The sequence below is a fragment of the Equus caballus genome, chromosome 6 (genome assembly GCF_041296265.1).
Source record: "Equus caballus isolate H_3958 breed thoroughbred chromosome 6, TB-T2T, whole genome shotgun sequence".
Classification (NCBI taxonomy): Eukaryota; Metazoa; Chordata; class Mammalia; order Perissodactyla; family Equidae; genus Equus; species Equus caballus.
The window spans coordinates 24482684-24501228 of record NC_091689.1 but is presented as its reverse complement, the minus strand read 5'-3'; the positions used below and the strand labels follow the sequence as shown (position 1 = coordinate 24501228).

Sequence of the window (18545 nt, the reverse complement as noted above, 5' to 3'; positions counted from 1 at the left end):
CAAGAGGCCAGAAGGCAGAGCCAAGCACTATAAAAAATCATTTCCAGGCCTTGAGACCTAATCAAGGATCTTTCAGCATTTGCCCAGCCGGATGTCAGAACTGCTACGGACCCTTGCTTTGAGCCTCCCATTTCCGCCTGTTTTAGAGGAATACCTATCATAGTTATCCCATGTCTGTCCCACCAGTGAACATTAGGTATAGGGAACAGATACTTATTTGTTTAGTACCATAGGGCTAAAGATGGAGAGGAGATATACTCAACGAGCTGAACTTAAGGAATTGTATTTGAAGAGCCTCATCGTGGAGCAGCAAATTTGGAGGAGTCTGAACCATGCATGAGAGGAAGAGGATAAGGTGAATGTAGCTGGGGGTGGGGAGGAGGTTGAGAAGGATTGGGGGTTTTTTTAATGGAAGAGAGCTGAGCCTCCAGTCAAGAGTTGGGAGAGTTTACTCTGCCTCTCAAGGAGGAACTGAACAGCCACAGGGCAGTCGGTGTGGATACAGGAAAGGGTGAACGATGGGGCCCGACCTCAACCCAGAACTCCAAAATGGTACTTCCAACTAACCTATTCACGTTTTCACAGAGACGTCTCAAAGGGACCTCAGATGCAACATTTCCAAGGCCACGCCTCATCTCGTAGCTTCCACCTCAGTCAGTAACCACTCTATCCACTTGCATGAGGTAGGAATTTAGGCACGGTCCTTGATACTTTTTTCTCCCTCACCACTCATGATCTGATCAGTCACTAAGATCACAAGATCTTACTTCCTAAACAATTCTAAGATCGGCCCACTTCTCTCCATCCCCCTCCACCACACATCCAACCACCTCCACCGTCCAAGCTGCCACTATCAAAGCTGGCCTCAGGAAGTAGTTGAATCGTTGGCCTCCCCTGGCCATCAAGCCTGGCCCCCTCAGCCAGTACGCTCCTTTCAAACTGCAAGTCCCATTGTGACTTCCCCTGCTTAAACCGTTAAGTGGCTTCTCGAAGCTCTTGGGATGAAGATCCAAGTGCCCTCCTCGCCCAGCGGATGCTCCGTGGTCTCCACCTGCCGGCCTCTCCAGCCCACTCACTCTTCTCTCCCTCCAGCCTCGCTGGCCTGCCTCCTCTCAACCGCCATGGGTTTCTGGGTGTCCTTCTCCCACAGGCCTCTATACAAGCTCCTCTCTTCTTAGACCTGCGCCGTCTCCTAGTAAACTCACCCCAAGCATCAGATTTCAGCTAAGCCCAGTTTCCCATGGGGAGCCCTTTCACCTTCCACTTTACCTCATGCCTCATTGAACAACGCTCCTCTCCTCAGCATCCCTTTTTAAGCCCCAGGAGAGCAGGAGCCCCACTCCTAGCACACGGCCAGGTATACACAGACACTCAACAAATATTTGTTGAGAGAGCGAATGAACCTCATTTAGCCCTTGGAATAATCCTAAGTGGTGGGAGGTGTCGTTGGTCTCCCTCTACACACGGAGAGACACAGGCCAGAGAAGTGAAGTGAAGGAATGGGAGGCTCAGTTCACGTGTGACTAATGGAAGGGAAAGAAAGTATTGGGAAAGTACGTCTTATTTAGAAAATTATGATACAAAGAACAAGTAGAGAAATAAAATGCTGTGATTGGAGGTTCCTTCCTCTTAAATTCCTTTCCTCCTGCATGTTCTCCTTCTTCTCCTCACTTTTCTCCTCCTTCCCTGCCTTCAGTAGCTGAGCTGTCTCCCTTTGAATACTTCCCAAGGAAGCAGCCCGAACAGTCATTCCCACAGATTTGAAAATTCCCTGCAATAAAAATGTCAAGGATGAAATAAGACAATGCATTTTCTCAGCCCTATGTCAGGCCAAATTACACATTAAGGGGCCAACACCCAAACAATAAAACTCAGGATGAAAGCCACCTTGAGCTTTTGGAACCCTGGAAGAAGTCTGGATTAAACGGGGTGGATGATGGAGCTAAAGGTGTCATTCTCCACGGTTTTCCATACATGGGCACCAATCTGCTGGGCCCCTCCTCGGGCTACTCCCCTCCCCACCCCTTGCTCCCCTGCCAGAGTCGATACAAACCCTGGACAGGCTCTGATGAACTCTTGTGAGGTTGAGAAACTGTCCTTTCTCGCCAGATGTAAAAGCCTGCTTTGGGCCTGCTCTGAGTTCCTCCAACAGAGGACAGAAGCCCTCAGGGCCAAATGTCCCTGGGGTTCTAGAAGCCGTCCTTTTCCTAGCTCTGCATGGGGTACAACGTACCTCTGAACTGAATGGAGGATTGTGATCACATACTCCCCAGCCCGGCCAGGCCAACAGCACGGCCACCCCCTGGGAGCCTGGGAGGTGCTGAGTCAGTCCCGGCACTGATGGAGCCTATGTGTCCAGACAGCTCACACCCAGGGTAAGCGAGCAGGGCCCTTCTCATCACTGGGCAACACCCACTCTGCTTTGCATTGATGGCTCTTTGTTTTTTAACTTTCTTATTTAGGTGACGGGACTCAAAGACTCCTCTCCTCAAACTACCTGAAAATCTTCCTTCTGTCCAAACACCAGCCTACACTTTGTTATTCCATCAATGACCAACACTTTCTTTCCTGGACTTGTATGACGCTGGAAGACAGCACAGAGGTCTTCGAGAGGGCTTGAACACTTGGAGCCAGCTCTGGGTCTGTGAAACTCCGCAGGAGCACTGCATCCTCTCTGGGCCTGCCCAGGACAACCGCAGGGCCCAGCCCGAGAGGACGAGTGCAAGCCCTTCCCAGAAACCTCCATCCCCAAGACACCCTATGACAGCCAGTGTCAGAGCGGGAAGACATGTAAAGTCAATTTAGATTTTAAGGGGCTTGGGGGAAAATGTTAATTATTTCCAGAGTCAAACCAGACATGGGCGATGACCCTATGATGTGCTGATCCCCAAGATTTCATTCTGTTCCACTGCTCATGAAACTGGATTCAAACCCACACACAAACTCCCCCTGATCAGGTCTCCAGGTAAATCCAACTTCCCCACTCCTCTGAGCCTTCCCTAGCCATGATTTTCTCCACCACAGACAAGAAAGAGGAATGCCAAAGATGCTCAGAGTCATTCACCAGACACTGTCCATCCCTCCCCTTGATTTGCAAGTGAGGAAAACAGAACCCAGAGCATAGACGACCTGCCCAAGTCTAGAGGCCCAGTTGGCACCACACCCAGGGCCCCTGAAGCCCTCCAGGTAGGTTCTCTGTCCACAGGAAGACTTGCTGTAGGGAGAGTACAATCTTCTCCTTCAACATGAAGACCCTACAGGACTCAAACACCATAACCAGCCCCCAGCAGACTTCTGCTTCTATCCTGGCTCTGTGAACCTATTGTTTTTGGTTGGTTTTCATTCCGTTTTATATGAAGATTAAGATAATGCTTGAAACATAAGGTCCTTTTAAGTATCAGCGACAAAGTAACATGGGGTTTAAGACTTCCCCTAAGATGGCTGATGAGTTACGATACAGACTTAGTCCAAAGGAAATCGGAATACATACACCCAATCAAAGATGCATTAGAGGAGGCCAAGTGGAGAGTCAGGACTTTCACCACTACTCAGTGGTAATGAGGTGACCACCCTGCTATCTCATACCCCCACAGTTTCAGAGGAGGAGTAATGAGGCATCCTCTCCATCCCACAGGGTGTCAAAAGAGGCTGAGAAAGGACCTGGACTTCCAACCCTTCTCCCAGTGATGAGGTGTCACAGGTTGCCTGCTAAAACATTTAAATAAAATCCTGAACACCCAAAATATCTAGGATACAACTGAAAATTGCTCACCATACCAAGAAACAGGGAAATCTCAACTTGAATGAGAAAAGACGGTCAACAGACAGCAACACCAAGATCACACACGCACACACACACACACATATACACACTGAAATTATCTGATAAGGGTTTCAAAGCAGCCATCATAACAATGTTTAAACAAGGAATCACAAACATACTTGAAATAAATGAAAAAATAGAAAGCATCAACAAAGAAATAAAAGATATGAAGAAGAAACTAATGGAAATTTTAGAACTGACAAATATAATAACCAAAAACTCATTTTTAATTAATTGGATGGCTCCACAGCACAATAAAGAAGGCAAAAGAAAGAACCACTGAAGTAAGAGAACAATCGAAATTACCAGCCTGAACAACAAAGAAAAAACATCCTGGGGAAAAAAAATCAACAGAGCCTCAGTGATCTGTCCAACTATAACAAAGATGCAACATTCTTGTCAGAGTCCTGGAAAGAGGAGAGAAAGAAGGAGGGACTGGAAAAGTACTGTAAGAGATAATGCCTGAAAATTTCCCAAATTTGACACATACAAAAAACCCCACAAACTTACAAATTCAAGAAGTTAAGTAAATACCAAACAGGATAAACCCAAAGAAATCCACACCAAGATACATCATCAGGAAACTTCTCAAACTAAACAAACTAAAAATCTGGAAAACAACAAGAGAGAAACAATGCCTTACCTATATGAGAAAAACAATTTGAATGACGTGATTTCTCATCAGAAGCTATGAAGACCAGAAGGGAATGGCATAATATTTGTCAGGTGCTGATAGAAAGAACTGTCAGTGAAAATATCCTTCAAAAATGAAGGGGAAATCAAGACATTCTCAGTGAAGGAAAACTAAGAGAATTTATCACCAGCCCACCTGCCCTGCAGTAATGGCTAAAGGAAGCTCTTGAAATGGAAAGAAAACAGAAAAGAAGACCCTGGAACAGCAGGAAGGAAAACATAACAACAGAAAAAGTAAAAATATGGGTAAATGCAATAAGTCAGCCTTTAGGAAAATATTTTGCTAAACATTCATGTTTTTTCAGGCCTTAGCAAAAGTTACTATCATCAGATGCAAGGATGGTGGGCACCTGGGAAATCACTGATACTTTTTAGATTTTTCTTAAAAGCTAATTTAGAAGACTTTCACTCAGATTTCATAAATAAAAATGTCTATCTGATTACTTTGTTTGCTTTTCAAAATATTCACCATCTTTATTTATAAGTCAGATTCCCCACAGAGGGCATTACATAGTCATAAAGACTTTAATTTTATTCCCAAGTTTATTCCAAATAGAATCGACAGATTTAGCAAATAAAAATACAGGATGTCCAGTTAAATTTAAATATTACACAGGACATAGTTATACTAAAAATTATTCATTGTTTACCTGAAATTCAAATTTAACCATGTTTCCTGTATTTGGTCTGGCAACCCTATAGGATTTAAATCGTCAGAATCTATAGAACAGGGGCTCCTCTTGAGCAGGAAAACAACTCTTCTGGAATCTCATCCTCTCTCGACAAGAACCTGCTGAGGGACCTGCCCACCTCAGTACCATCAGCCTTGAACAATGAATAAAGTTCTTCTTCAGAAACGTTCTATTTCCATAGATTAGGACATACTGGCTCTTCTAAAGCTTTAATTCATAAGGGTAAAATTATCTGGTCCTAGGAACCTTAGAGAAGAAATGAAAGGCTTTAAAGCTACTGTGAGGCAGAGACCAGCTGGGGTGTGCGTATAAGACAGACCCCCTGAGCACATCCCCCGACCTGGCCATTGATCTACACATGTTCACTGAGCACCTATTCCAACCTCTGGAGGTATGAGGACCACAAACCTGTACTTAGGCCCTTACAACAAATGCTTGGGGTGGGATCACAGGCCTCAGGGAGCACAGGGGACACCACTCAACTGGGAAGGAAGGGAAGGCTTCCTGGCAGAAGTGGCATCTGAAAGGGGTGGGGGTGAACCCCGAGAGGGCTTCTGGTACAGCTTGTGGGAAGGAGCCCAGCATGTGGTGAGGGGGAAATAAGTGGCTCCATGTAACAGGGGTCGGGTGGGGGGGGGGCCACTGAGGAGCCCAAATCCCAGAGGAGGCTGGAGATGATGGTGAGGGCAGCAGGACCACCTGAGGGGTCTTCACAGGCAGGTGGGAGGTGGGACTGCATTCAGAAAAGCCCATTCTAGCTGTGGGTAGAGGATGGAGCGCAACAGAGCAGGAGGCAGGACGCGAGCTAGGATGCTGTCCCAGCTGGCGCTGGAGCACCCGGAGGTCGGCACCAGAAGGACAGAAGGAAGAAGGGTGGGCAGGAGGTGATGCAAGGGATCAAGGAGCCCCCACGCACCCACCCAGCTGCAAGTCCCTTGAGCAGATTGTTTCCTTCCACAGCGTTCTCTGAGGCCCTGCTGTGTGACAGGCATGGGCTGGGGGACCCCGTGTTGCCACAGCAATGGATCAGGGATGTGGGAGCAAGCTGGACTTGGCAATTCTCTACCGTGTAGCTGTTCAAAGTCTGTCTGTCCCCAAGTCGCCGCCTTGGCCCATTATGTGCGCGTTAAATGCGGTTTTATCCCACACACCTAGGATTCCATTTGGGTTTTACAAGCCGTGAAACTCGAGCTCTGCAGAGTCCTGGGCCCCGCAGTGCTCTAGAGCCGCCCTCAGGCCCACAGCTCACCACAGCGTGGCTCCCGCCCCTTCTGAAACAGTATGGATATCCCATTTGGGATTTCAAAACTGTAAAGGCACATTTTCCAAACCCTCTCCCAGGGCTGCTGGACATGAAGCCAGACGTCCCAGATAGGAGAGGTAGGGGGAGAAAGAGGCTGGGGGACCACTAGTCCCCAGTCACCCCAGGCCAGGCGGCCTGCACGCCAGCCTCTCTCCAAGGGGCTCTCTGGGGCTATTTCAATCCACAAAATGAATTCACTTTTGTTGAAACGCATCCTTCATTCACTCACCCGACCAGCACTTACGAAGCACCTACTGCAAGCCAGGCCCTGCAGGAGGGGCCAAGGATCCCTAGCAAACGGAGTGAGCTGCCTCTTCAAAACAAAGGGCACTGGCTTCCCTGGGAAACACCAGCGGCTATTCTTGTTTCCCCAAAGAACAGCCTCCTCTTTGGCCTGAAAGGTACCGTGAGGTTCAGGCGCAAGCAGACAGGGCGCAGTGTGGGAGCCGTGCTCCTCCCAGAGTCTCCGGAGGACAACCCTTGCCTGGCCTTTTCCAGCTTCTAGAGCCTGCTCGCATTCTTTGGGGCAGGGTCACATCACCCCAACCTCTGCTTCTGTCCTCGCATCTCCCTCTCTGATTCTGATCCTCTGCCTCTCTTACAAGGACATAATCCAGGATCATCTCTCCATCCCAAGATCCTTCACTTCCTCACACCTGCAAAGTCCTTTCTGCCATGCAACATAACAGATTCATGGGTTCAGGGATATTTGGGGGAGCCAGTATTCTGGCTACCACACAACATAGAAGAAATAATTTTTAAATGAGAACTTGAGCATAAACAATAATTGGCAAATTACATGAAAATATGAAGCCAAGACAAACTGTATTCTGTCACCTGGATGGTAGCCACGAGAAGCCATCCCAAGCTTGCCTCACAGCCCCACGAAAACTTGAAGAACCTGGTCATTGAGAACATAAGAGGACTTCTGTGTGGACCATAATTTCTCCTATTGCTTTTCTTTGCAAGGCTGCCAGACCTCCTTCGTGTTTGTTGAGGCTGCCAGGGGCCCCCAAGAGCACATGTTGAAAAATCCTAGCCTGCAGGATGAAATACATGCTTGTGTCAATTTCATGATCTCTCATGCTCCAAACCTGCTACAGCTCCAGCCTCCTCTACTCCACACTCCTGCACGTACCCTACACCCAAGCCATTCTGAGTCTGCAGAAATCTCAAAACTGCATGCTCTCAGAAACCCCCTTCTCACTTCCTGGAACAGATGCCCCTTCCTGGTCCCCCTGAACACACCACCATGCTTCAAGACTCTGGCCAGGCCACACCTCTGAGCCACACGTGATAGATTGTCACTGAGCCCCTCAACCTTGTGTGCACCTCAGGGGTCTTTGTTGGCCACCTGAAGGTGTCAGGGTGTGGCCAGCATCAAGTGCGGTACGAAGAGGCCCAAGAAGGGAGCAGGGGCAAAAAGAGCCAGAGGGGAGCTGCGGGTGGAGGATGCAGTGAGCAGCCAGATGGGTGGTCTGCTCGCCGACCCGTGAGAACTGCACTAGGCGACATGGTCTGTCTTTCCTTGGCTAAAGAGGACAGGAGACAGGCAGATGGATGCAGACACGGGGAACTTGGAAAACACCCTCCCAAACCAGAACGCCTACCAGGGGCTGCAGTCAGAGCTTGAGAAATAGGTGCAGTGGAAATTTGTGGGGTTTTACTCACAGGTACTTTGAGGTTTGTACTATTCTCTGTCTTCTAACTATGCTGAAGGCACGGGATTGCGGGCTTTCATTTTGCTTCTTGTTGACCTGAACAGGTGCTGTGTTTAAACAGTTCTATTGAGAGATAACGGACGTACACCCATAATTGCACATATCTAAAGTGTACAAACTGATCCACCTGACACACGTGCACATCCATGACGCCGTCACCACACTCAATATAGGGAACACATCCACGACCCCTGGAAGTCTCGTGCCCCCTTGGAACTCCTCTGTCCTACCCCTCTCCACCACCCCATGCCAGGCAACCAATGGCTGTCTGTTACTGTAGTTTGAATTTTCTAAAATGTCATATAAATGGAATCATACAACATGTGGCCTTTTGCGTCTGGCGTCTCTCAGTTAGCATGTTTTAAGGGTTCATCCATGTAGTTGCGTGTACCCCTAGATCCTTCCTTTTTAATGCTGGGTAGTATTCCATTACATGGTGTGTCACAATTTGTTTATCTCCTCCCCTGTTGATAGACATTGGGAAGTTTCCGGTTTGGGGCTATTATAAATAAATTGCTACGAATATTTATATACAAGTCCTGATATGAACAAAGGCTTTCGTTTCTTTGGAGTAAATACCTAGGAATGGAATAAGTGGTGCTGGGTGTATGTCTAACTTTAAGAAACTGCCACACTGGTTTCAAGCGCGAACACTGTTTCACATGCCCACAGCGGTGGACGACTCTTGAGTGTCTGCCGGTCTGCCAGGGGTGTGCTGGAATTCTCCTCGTGGTTTTCACCTGCATTTCCCTGATCACTCTGAAGCAGAGCGCTTCTCCTGTGTCTACCGGCCACTTGGATTTCCTCTTTCATGAAATTCCTGTTCACATCTTCTCTAGTTGGTTATCAGTCTTCTTTCTTATTGGTCTGTAGAAGTTATTTATTCTAGATACAAGTCCTTTTTCTCATTTCACATGTCTTCTCCCACTTCAAGATTTGTCTTTCATTCCCACTTTATAGTGTCTTGATGAACAGGAGCTCTTCATCTTAACGTAGACAAATTTATCAGTCTTGTTTTGTGACTTGTGAATTTCGTCTTTTTTAAGACCCTGAGATCATTTAGATTTCCCTATTTATCTTCCAAAAATCTTATCTTTTTGCCTTTTTTGTGTAGATCAATAACGCACCTGGAGTTGAGTGTCTAGTACGGTGAGGAATAAAGATCCATTTTCTTGTGTACGCGCATGCATACGGATACCCAACTGTCCCAGCGCTATTTGCTCAGCAGCCCACTCGCCCATTATTCTGCAGTGTCCGTTGTATCACAAATCAAGCACGAGCACACACGCATTGATCTATTTCTGGGTTCTTCACCCTGGTCCATTGGTCTTATTGGTCCATTTGTCTATCCCTGTATATAACTCCATTCTCTCTCTCTCCTGTAGCTTTATAATAAGTCTTGATATCAGGAAGAGCAAGACCTCTCTCTCAGCATCTGTTTCTTCTTCAAGAGTCTTTGGACTATCTTTGTCCCTTTACATTACCACATAGTTATCAGAATTGTCTTTCAAGTTCAAAAAAGAAATCAGCATTTTAAATAGAATCACATTAAACCTGTAGATCAATGTGGAGAAATGCGACGTTTTTACATCTCTTTATTTGGGTCTGTGAGGTTTCACAAAGACATCCTGCATGTCTTTTGTTATACATCTTTTGTTATACCTCTTCCCGTGTCCTGGGTTTTTATGTCATTGTAAATGGCACCTTTTTAAATCCTTAATTTCTAATTTTCTGGGTTTGATGCACAGAATGCAATTGATTTTATAGTTGATTATGTATTCAACAACTTTATATACTTTCCTATTAATTCTAATAATTAATCAGTATATACTTTCGGACTTTCTATATTTATATTGTCAAATAACAAGGCTTGTTTTCACCTTTCTAATTCTTATACCATTTATTTATTTTGATTAATTGCCTTCGTGCACCCAACTCAAAAGCAAAGCTTTGAACTTCTCACCATGAGTTATAACGCTTGCTGTGGGCTTTGAGGAGTCACCTGTGTCAGAACAAAGACATCCCCTCCCATACCTAGTGGCCAAAGCTTTTTTATTAAACAGTTTTTCTGCATCTATTAACATGCTCATAAAATTTTATCCCTTAATCTGTAAATATAGTGAATTCTATCATTTATTCTATAATGTAAACATTGTTTTCTTGTTGTTAGTGCTGTTGAGTGGATTCTCACTCCCGGCGACCCTGTGGCCAGCACAGCAGGACCCTGCTTGGTCTTCTTGCGCCATCCTCTCACCCTCTGGTGCTCTATCAGGCAAAGCTCCACTGCTATTCATACGGTTTTCCTGGCCATTTTTTCAGAAGTGGGTGGCCAGGTCCTTCTTCCTAGTCTATCTAATCTGCAAGCTCCGCTGAAACCTGTCCACCGTGGGTGACCCTGCTGGTATTTGAAGTCCCAGTGGCATAGCTTTCAGCATCACAGCAACACACAGCCACCACAGTGTGACAACCAACAGACAGGTGGTGTGGCTGCCTGACTGGAAACAAACTCGGGCCATGGCAGTGAGAGCACCAAATCTTAACCACTCAACCACCACGTAAACATTGTTAGGGAAGGCTAATACAAACACACACACCACACACACACCCCAAAGTGTGTACTAGCTCAAAAAATTAAGTTTATCACCTGTGTAACAGCCCAAGATGGAGGTTCCTGTTTGACAAGAAGCTCTTCTTCATATGCCCATTCTTGCACTTTGTAACTCCACCATTCCCAAGGAGCCTGGCGTCATCCACATCCAGAAGGCAGAAGGCGAAAGAGACATGTGCTCTGCTTAAAAGCCTTAGCCTGGAGGCAGCATTCCACCGGTGAGAAGCGGTTGCTTGGTCACAGCTAGGTGCTTCCCAGTGACCACTCCATACTATGAAAGAGAAGCACAGATTTTGATGGAGAGCCAGACGATGCTGATATAAACCCCAGGGGGTCTTAATGCATTATATTTTACACACTGCTAAATCCAGTTTTCTGAATTTTCTTCAGGATTTTGCATCTATGCCTAAGCGAGATATTTCTTTCCTCTTGGACTGTCTTTGCTGGGTTTTGCCATCAAGGTTATGCTAACTTCAGAAAGTGAGTTTAGTTGTACCAGTTGTACATATATTGCCTCTCAGCGCTAACTCCACTTTTCATCGCCCTGCTTCTGATACTGGGGTCATATCTGCCTTGGCAGCTGGCGCAACATCAGGCTCTGTGGGTAGAGGGAGCTAGAGAGACAACGGAGGAGGAAGTTTCTCTTCCTGGTTCCGGTGTGCTTTCCTTCCTCCTTGTTCCTACACCCAGTGGCACTCGCCTCCCAGTGAGTTTCAGGGCACTTGAGATGGCTTCCTGGTGGAAAGTTTGGTGGCACCTCAGCAAGCAGCTTCCTGCGAGTTCTGCAGGCGCCCCAGCCAGTATCTGGAGAGTTCAACAGCACCCCCACAGAGGGCTTCTCAGCCACTCACCATCAAGCCCAGCCATGCCCCAGGAAGCTTCTCAGTGAGTTTGACAGCACCTCCCTTCCCCATGGGCAGCTTCAGGAGAACTGTGTAGGCAGCCAGTGTGTGTGGAGGGGTCCAAAGGGGAGGGGTTTCCGGCCTTCCCCAAGATCGCAGTTCTTGCCCATCAGGCCTTGGCCCGACAAACATGGACCATCTACAGTCCAGAACCACCTGGTAAACAACACCATCTCCAACAAGGTCTCCATCCGGCCTTAGGGAGGGCCCCCTCCCTTCCCAATTTGTTCCGACCTTGGGTACTCTCTTTCAGGGTATTCTTTACAATCCTCTTTTATCTCCACATAGCAGTTAAACCCCCAGAAATAGTAATTCTTCACATCAAACCTCTCTTACTCAAACTATTGTGTGGCTACTGTCTACTGGACTGGACCCTGACTGATACAGAAGTGGTACTGGGAATGATCAGAGGAGACAGCCTTGCAAAGAAGGGATTTTGGAATTGACCTGTCAGGCTACTAAGCCCGAACAGTGTTGAGCTCGATGCTGGTGGGAAACGGGATGGTAATCCGTGGCATCTGCTGGCATCAGGATTAATTAAGCTATCACCACCTTTGGTTGATTGTGATGAAGTGCTGCCTGAAGCCAGTTGCCTCGGAGCCCCAGTGGCTGCTGGCCTTGTTTTTTATGGTAGTAATGATGACTACAGGGACTACGGTGTGGGGTAGTCCCCTGAGTGCACCCAAGTGCTTACAGAGAAAATGACAAGTCATGGTGAGAACCAGAGAACGTCCAGGACAGGCCTAAAGGACACTCTTTTTCTTACAGCCACAGGCTGATACTCCCAAAAAAATCAAACAGAAAAATTAACTGTACTGATGGTGAACAACAGTTGAATTCACTGGGCACTGACTGTGAAAGGACAGGATCATGCAACTTTGAGTGAGGACCCACATGAAACTTGATCAGATGAAACTGATCATCTGAGACCCCCAAGGCATATGAGAGCCTCCCTTGCCTGTAGTAGTTTGCCCCACCGTGTCTAAATCTTCCTTTGCTTGAAAACCCTGTGATAACGTTGCCAAGGGTAGATGCCTCAAAAGGGGACACCCGTTCTCAAGACCCACCACAACCACCCTCTGTTGCCATCAGACACAGAACTAGGGACAAATCACAGCATGCTCCAGAGGGAGAGGCATACACTGTGCCCCAGGAAGAATAGTTTACACACCTAGAAGATGAGCAAGACTTTTCATATACCAATAGAAACTGGGAAACACGTGGAAGGGGATTCTAAGCGTTAGACCAAGGAGGGTGGAATATAACACTAGATCAGACCTAATTATTGACGATGAAGTTACTAGAGAGTCCAGATTTAAAGGACTCACTTGACCCGCTGGAGGGGGCTCTAAACAGCACATCTGATTGTCTGACTCAAACTTCAATTCAAAAATGGCCTACATTTTACAAGGTTGCAATGCCAGAGCTTCCCTGGCATGGAGCAGGGAATCCAAAGGTGTGGGGAGAAAGGAACGTTGGACTGGACTGGTCCTGTGTGACCTGCACACCTATCTCCCAAATACATCCTTCAAGAAGGCCCAGAAGACACTGCTTTCACTAAGGCATTAAGAAACACGTTAGTTAAGAGGAGCACTCATACCCTTGGAAAGCTTCAGAACTGCTCTCCTGGACACACAGGTGTGATGATGGGGATGCTGTCGCTGAGATGGGCATGCTCATCCCCCTGCTGGGTGCCGCTGAATGATGGGATTCTGGGGGAGTACAGGCCAAATGGCCAGACTCGGCCACCAATGGCAAGAGAGGTGCATCTGCCAGGAAAGACAGCAGGTATGTACGGGTAATCAAAATACCTTGGTCCACAGGGATCTGACAGTAGTTAACTGAGCACAATGCCACTGGAAAAACAAGAGTAACAACTGACCTACAAAACAAAAAAGCAAAAAAATCCCCTTAGATCTAGTCACAACTGTAGATAGTGACAGCCTCTCACGCAGTTCCCAGGCCTAGAGCCCTTGGTTGGCGGAGAGACTGGGTCCTCTGGTGGGAGAACCCTGCCACAGTGCCCCAAGTACACTACGTGAATCCTCCGCCAAGGCTTCCCAAGTCCGTTCTCCCTCACTCAGCTGTGACTTCCTTGCCAGCTGGCATGATGTTAAGTAGAGGGCGCTGGAGGGTCACGGGGACAAGGAAGCAGTTTCTCTTCACAGCTCCATTCTGCTTTCCTTCTTCTCACTCTCTTGGCATCTGGCTGTAGGTGAGACACCCGGTGGAGCTCACTCAAGCAAGTTTCAGCGGCACCCAGCAGGGGGCTTCCTGGTCGCGTTCTGCAGGTATCCTAGCTGACTTCTGAGAGAGTTCCCCAGAGGCAGCTTCCGAGCATTCCCAGGGAGTCAAGCCTGCTCCAGCCAGCTTCCCACCAAGTTCAAACACACCCCCTGCAAGCAGCTTCCCAGGGAATTTGTTTGGCACTCCAGCAGGTTTCCAGTGGTTTTCTGCCCACCAGCCTGAGCCCGCCAGCCCAGGGCCACCCAGTGACCTTCTCCACCCTAGCGTAGACTGCCAACACAACAGAACCTTTGGGTTATTTGCTGACAGTGAGCATGGCTATAAGAGACACAGGTCTGGAAATCCTGAGAATTTCTATACACTCTCATCTTGCAGAGCCATGGTTCCTAGAACATTTGTGAATGCTCACTGAGAAGGGACACATCCCCTCACCTCGCCGCAGTCCCCTCACTTACTACTACACCTAGTGTTCTGTACAAATTATGGCTCCTATATGGCCCCTGTAGGTCTTATGATGAATGACACCTGCCTACCAGGTTCTGGACTTAAGGGGACACAGCTCCTGGGCATGTCTTGGGAAAAAGCTTCCCCTCAGCAGTGCTGGGGAATGTGGGACAACCCCTGGATACAGGGATCAAACTCATGCTGCTGTGAGATGCACTGGGGGTTGTCACACCAATCACGTCATCCTCAGGGTGACCTCTGGGCCCAAAAATAATCCTGACATCCAGCCACAGGATAAAGCCCATAAACCCTGTCAGTCATTGCCAGGAGGTCTTGGGCAGCAATACAAATCAGGCCAAAAGTGGACTGACAGTTCTTCTGTCATCTTCTGCCACCCCCTCCCCACCCACCCATATAATGCTGGAGCTCAATTCTGTTCTCAACCCACCCCACACAGTAAACAGAAACCCCCAGATTAAAGGTGGCTCACACAGTAAGGCCTTTATTTCCACACCCAGCAGAATAACGGGAGGCAGGCAGTTCCCATGGAAGCAGGACTTGGAAGTCAGACAAATCCATTAAGAGTCATACTACAACAACAATGTCCCCGAAAAAAGGTAAACCATCCCTGGAAGCCACAAAAAGACCCCACCTGAGGTCCTCCTAGCCAAAGCTGGTCACACCCATGTCCTAACTGGTCAAGAAGCGAATAAGGCCCACCAATGGGCTCAACTGCTCATGAGTCCCTCCAGGGCCTCAAAAGAGCACCTTGGGATGGCCTCTGAGTCCCTCCTGGCTGGGAGAGCAGTGAGGCACCTTCTGCCACAGGCACTGACAGTGAGACAATTGGCGAGGGCCCTGGGCAGGTTACAAAGTGCAGTGTGAAGCTCCCAAAAGCTTCCCACACACCAGCACTCATTAGGAACATCCCCGTGTGGGTGTGTGACATATGCAAGTTCAGCTTCCAGCTGATGGCATCCTCACAGAGGCGACTCTAAGAGCTTCTCTCTGGTGTCCATCCTGTCACGTTGAAGCAGGAGAGAGCACATTCCCTGCGCACTTAAGGCTTTTCTCCAGAGTGAGCGGATGCTGAATGAGGCCAGGCCCTGGGCTGAAGGTTTTCTCACATGGCTGTACTCAAAAGGCCTTTCTCCATGGTGAATTCTCCGGGACTGATAAGGAAGCCACTTTGGCATAAGGCCTTCCCCCATCCGCATTCATGACATTGTCCTCGAGGGTGCATCTGCCAGGTGTGAATGAGGTTGGACCTGCAGCTCAGTGCTTTCTCCCGCTGGTCATACTTAAAAGGCTTTTAATGCAGCACAAGCTCCAAGTTTCAGCAGAAGGTTTTCCCACATTGGCTGCATTCCCAACACCTTCCGGGGTTGTGAACTTTCCAATGCCAAATCAGAGCAGGCCTTTGGCTGAAAGCTTCATTCCCTGCCTTCAAGAGGACTTTCTCTAGTGCAGACTTTCTGATGCCTCATGAGCTTAGAGAGAGGCCAAAGCGGCTCCGATATTTACTGCACTCACGAGACCTTTCCTCTGTGACCCTTCTGGGGCCAAACAAGCACGTATCCTCGCTGAGTGCTTTCCCACACCGGCTGTGCCCATAAGGCTTTTCTCCAGCGCGCACCCTCCGGTGCAGGAGACCGGAGCTGGACTGATGAATTTCCCCCATTCACGGCCCTCAGACCTCCCTCCAGGGTGGCTGCTGCGCTCCCTCACGTTTGCTGCACCTCCCCACCGTGAGCAGCCCGGAGCCATCCTCCTGCACACAAAGGGCTTCTCTGGCAGGCGGACTCCCCTTCTGTAGGGGTCTCTCGGCCGCGCTGCTTCCGAGCTGGTTTAGCTGAAGCCGAAGCCTCTCCCACACGCCTCCTCACTGTAGTATCCGCCGCGGGGCCCCCGGGACTCCCCAAAAGCTACCCGTCTCTCCAGCCTGGGCCACTCCCCGCACAGAGCAGGCCTTGACGGACAGACCTGCCCGGGGCGTCCCGACCTGACTCTCGCACACACACACCCTGCCCGGGAGGCGCCGCCGCCCCGGAGCCACAGCGCCAGGCCTCCAGCGTCGCATCCCCGCGCAGCGGGCTCCGAGCCTTATCAAGGAGCCGCTCCTCCTGGGAGAAGCACACGGCCACATCCTCAGATGCCACGCGGTCCAGCCGCCTTGGGAGTCCCAGCCGGGAACCCTCTGGGACGACCGGCTGAGGCCTCCGAGGAGTCTAACGGGAGCGACTTCACAACAGACGACGCGACGAAGAGGGCGACTCCGGAAGTCCCGCCCCCACGTAGTCCACACGCGCAGGGACACTTCTCTTCCGGGTCTTCATTGGCCCGGCCCCGCTGTGACGTAAGCGGAATGGGCGCTGGGAAATGGCGTTCCCCCGCGGGGCGTGGCTTCGCCTCCTCTCTGTGGAGACGCGCGAGGATGCCGGCGGCGAGTGCCCAAATGCCGCTTCCCGCGGGCCGGTGGCCGCGCTGGTCGCTGTCCCAGCGCTTCCTTAAGTTAGGTGAATGCTGTTTTCCTAGGAATTTGTCCATTTCCTCTGAATTTTCACATTTACTATCATGAAGTTGTTTATAATATCCTCTTATCCTTGGGTGTCTACGTGATCTGTAAAATGGCCCTTTTTAATTTTCAACAGTGATTTGTATGCCCTTTTTGTCTTGTTAGTTTCTGGAGGTGTACCAGTTTTGTTTCTTTAGATAGAAGCAACTTTTGGTTTTGCTGCTGCCCTCTTGTGTGTGTAATTTTTTTAATGAATTTCTGCTCTTCATTATTTTCCCCCTTCTTCTCTGTGTTCATTTGCTGTTACTTTCTGACCTCTTATTTTCAGCCTTTCTTTTTTTAAGCATTCTCTCTTGACCTCTCCCTATGGAAAATGAGGATTATTTTGCTTTCAGGTATACACGCTTCCCGTCCACCCTCTGCCCAACCTCCATCCCGCTAATAGCGTTTTACGGTTAATATTCAGTATTGATGCTATTAGGACTGTGTAAATACTGATCACAGCTGAGTCATCTAGAATTACCGTGATCACTTTTTCTTTCTTGCCCAATCTCTTGTTTTCCTTGGAGTTCGTCTCTTGGTTTCCCAGGTACTTGTCCATAATTCAATCCCAACTCCTATCTAACTAGGTTCAGAGGCAAGTAGTCTAATTAAGACAGCTCCTCTGGAGACTCCTCACATCTCAAGTAGACCGGGTGCCTTCTCTGCCGGTGCACAGCTGCCATCCTGGAAGCTTTCTCTATGCTCCTGGGGAGTCACCTTGCTCCTCTTTGTGTTGGATCCCTCATTTCTTGTATACCATGTTTTCTTCTTTCTTGGTTTACTCCCTCATTAAATTAGGTAAATTTCTATTTTCCTAAGGAGGAGTACCTCCTCAAGTAGTTTCCTAAGAAAGGGTGTGTGGAATTTTTAAAGAAACTACAAGTCTTTAGCTTGACTTTTAATCTAGCTGGATATAATTTTCCTTCAGAATGCTGAAAGCAGAAGTCCCCATTCCTCTATTGTCCACTGGGGGCATTTGAGAATTCCAAAGCTGTTCTGATGCCTGATACTTTGGGTCTGTCCTGTGTATTCTCTCCACAGTTGTAGAATCGTTTCTCCTGTGTCCTGAATTTCCACAGCGATGGTCGTGGCAAGGGTCTTTCTTCCTCCATTGTTAGTACTAGGTTGGCCCTTGTAATTTGGAAACTCACAGCCTTCCTTCACAGAATCTTCTTGAATTATTATTGGAATTCACTCTAAGGCGTGTGACCATTTCTTTGGCCACGTTCAGTATTGGTATCTTTAGGTTTTACTTTTTAGGCTGGTGAGATTCCCCAAGAAGTGGGAGTTTCTGCTTTATTTCCTGCCTTGGGGATACGAGCCTGATGGCCAAGCTGAGGACTTTACATTCCGAAGGCTGAGTATGGCACATGTCCTTCCAGTCTTCCACTGGGCTGGTGCAGGCACAACTGCCCAACTATGTGGAGAGTCGTACCTGCTTCTTCACCAGGCTTTTGGCCAGTCCTCCTGCTTTCACCCTTTTTCACCACCACTTCTAGGGGTACCTGGAGCTGCCAATTGCAGATTTGCAATAAAATCAGATTCTCACGTGTTC

The 18545-nt window shown here is 48.4% G+C and overlaps 1 long non-coding RNA gene across 1 annotated transcript in view; it reads right to left on the bottom strand.

Moving 5' to 3' along the window:
- LOC138924602 (uncharacterized) overlaps nucleotides 1–11111 on the bottom strand; it is a 32380-nt gene extending 21269 nt beyond the window's left edge. Inside the window, exon 1 of the long non-coding RNA XR_011439591.1 lies at nucleotides 10877–11111. This is a non-coding gene — a long non-coding RNA (uncharacterized lncRNA). The remainder of the gene's footprint in view (nucleotides 1–10876) is intronic.
- Nucleotides 11112–18545: the final 7434 nt, after the last annotated feature.